Genomic DNA, 2,900 nt, shown 5'->3' with positions numbered 1-2,900 from the left:
CTGGTTTCAACCGGGACTGTAAAACTTTATGAGCTATTAAATTGTCCTAAGCCCCTTTAACACACAAACTCAAGTGTTTGTGCTCACGCTCCAGTGGGGCCGACACTGAGCTCTCTGTGTGCTCAGTCTGTCAAACCATTGCCCAGCCTCGCGGCTGCGTCCTGGACACAGGGCTGTCACCCTCCGAGCCTTCTGGGAGCTTCTGCCTCCTGCCTGGGGTTGCATGGTGATCAGGTGCTTTGAGGAGGAAGGAGGGACCTGGAGACCAAAGGCTGGGGCTGGAGTCCCTGGGGCAGCTGGTGCTGGGGCCGGGTTGTGGGGGACGCTGCTGGGAGATGCTGGGGTCCTTCTTCCCCTTCTTCCCTTCCTCCTGCTTCTTTTTGTTGAGACGGTCTCACCAAGTAATCAGCTCTGGCCTTACACTCATGTAGCCCAGGCTGGCCTTGAACTGCCAGAGAGCTTCCTGCCTCAGCCTCTTGAGTTCTGGGATTACAGGGATGTGTCACCACGTCCAGTGTGGGGACCCTTCAACATGAGTACTGCATCCAACACCTGTCACTGAGGCTGCTGCTGCAGGGATGACATCGCCAGCCCTGGTTACAGACCCTGTGCCAGGCTCAGAGGCCAGACTGTTTTTCCCTGGACACCTGGTAAAGGGGCCCCGGGGTCTGAGGTGTGAGGCCCAGGGGGACCTGGACGGACTGGCTCCCCAGGGGAGACACCAAGGAGTAGGGGCTTTGCCCTAAGGTGGGCCGGGAGGCTCTGGGCAGCCAGTGCTTTGTGTCTAGAGCTGTGTGCCTGTCCCAATCCCTCTGGTCACCCGTGCTGCTGGTCAGAGCAGGTCTGAGTTGAGCGTGCCGCCGGAGGACACACGGGGCACAGCCTAGCTTCTGCTCTGCCCATGGGGACCAGGAACCCAGAGTAGAACTGAGGTCTGACTGTGTGCTGCACCTCCCTGCCTCAGCCTCCCTCCCTGTGAAATGATGTGCCCTCTTCCTGGTGTATCCTGGAGGTGACATGCTCACGGCCAGCTGGTGTTGTGGGGTGGTCAGCATGGGCTGGCACAGAGAAAGCTGCAGATTCTGAAGACAGGGGAGGAGGGTGCGTAGTGGGGAGAAGACAGAGAGAGTAGGGAACAGGGGGGTGAAGCCAGGGGACCCAAATGACTTCCTGGGGGTCAGAAACGCACTTCTGGGCAGCCGGGACCCTTCTTGCTTCCCTGAGAGAGCAGGAGAGAAAGCAGCCCTCAAGTTGGGCGGGGTGGTGCATGGCTGTAGTCCCAGCAACCAGGAGGCTGAGGCAGGAGGATCACCGTGAGTTAGAGGCCAGGCTGAAGTACACAGGGAGACTCTGTCTCAAGCAAACACAAACAAACAAACTCCCAAAGAACAAAAGCAGTGTTTGGCATGACACAGCTTGGGGCCATCCTGCCTGTTCGGGGCTAAGGAAGGCCGCTCCTAGCGCCTGTCCTGCCCACAGCCAGGTCCCAGCTGTGTGCACACCAGACTCGGCCCCATTGCGACAGCATGTTGAGTAATTCCCGTGAGGACGCCGTCTGCCGGAGTGGCGTCGACCAGAGGTGGCGGTGTCCCGATCGTGAGGACGTAGCTGCTGTCCTCGCCCCAGCCCGGCGGGTGTCCCTGGCTGGCTGCCCGCTGGCTGCCCGCAGCTCAGTGCTTGCAGAGGGACGGATGGGCCTCACTTGGCCCAGGCCAGGTGCTGGGGCCAGAGCCACAGGCCTGCCAGGTGGTGCGCCGGTTACCCTGGGGCAGCTGCACGAGAGGGCTAGGTGGGCCCCGGTTCTGAGAGGCCGTGGGTGGGCCTGGGTCCCACAGGGCTGGCGCGAGCCCAGCCCAGCCCAGCCCCCTCCAAGCCCAGGTGCCTCGGCTACGAGTCCGAAGGTCACCCCACCCTGCACCCGCGTGGGTATGGAGCTGCGTGTGGACTCGGGGTGCCCTGTGGAGGAGAAGGACACCTTGGGGCTCCCCAGAAGAGGACCCAGGAGGAGCTGAGTCTGGAAGCGGCCGGGTGGGTGAGGGAGCCGTGAGTGTAGAGAGACAAGAACCACCTAGAACTTCAGGGGTGGGGTCATGGGAGCCCCAGAAGTTCAGGCAAAGGAGTAGTGGGCCGCACCCATCTTTGGGAAGTTGGGACAGCACCATCCTACCAGCAGTGTGCAGAAAAGAGGAGAGGTAGGGAAGGGCCCTGATTCTTACATGTCCACCGAACCCCGTGAGAAATGCCCTGCAGCGGGGAAGGGGCTGGGGAGTCGCATCCCCTCTGGGTCACCTTCTGAGTTGTCTGCCATGCAGCACACAGACAAGTGCAGCCTCGCTGTTGGTTAGAAGCCTCTTCCCTTCTTCCGGGGGTGTCACTGGAGCCTGGGACACCCAGGGTCAGCCCTGCACACAGGATCTAGGCCCACGCCCAGCTGACCCGGCCGCTTGGGCTTTTCTAGCTGTGGGGCTGTGGCCCCAGCTCTGTGCGCCCCCCGGGGACTGCAGTCTCTGGGCCGGGTGTGGGGGAGGGTGGGCGTGCCCTCACCCCTGCCCTCGCTGGCCGGGACGGAGCGGCACCCAGGCACCCGGCCAGACCCTGTGCTGAGGGTGACAGCGCCCCTACCGCGAGTCTCGTCATCTGCCTGCCTAGTGGACTGGGGCAGCTCGGGACAGGGTCTCCCTGTGGCCACCCACACTGCTCCGGACCCCGGGTGGGGCAGCTGGGGCCCAGATGGTGTCTCCCCTTCCTGGTGCTTCAACCGTAGACTCAGCCCCTGTGGTTTCCGAGGGGTTTGGCTCCAGGCGCAGAGGCTGGGCCGGCGGCTGCCCTGGCATAGGCTGACGGCTCCTGGCTGGCTGCCTCCCGCTGTGGCCAGGGGCAGGGGGTCGGTGGGCAGGAGG

This window comes from Fukomys damarensis, unplaced genomic scaffold, assembly GCF_012274545.1.
Source record: "Fukomys damarensis isolate Sample0158 unplaced genomic scaffold, DMR_v1.0_HiC HiC_scaffold_36, whole genome shotgun sequence".
Lineage (NCBI taxonomy): Eukaryota > Metazoa > Chordata > Mammalia > Rodentia > Bathyergidae > Fukomys > Fukomys damarensis.
This window is presented reverse-complemented; position numbering follows the sequence as displayed.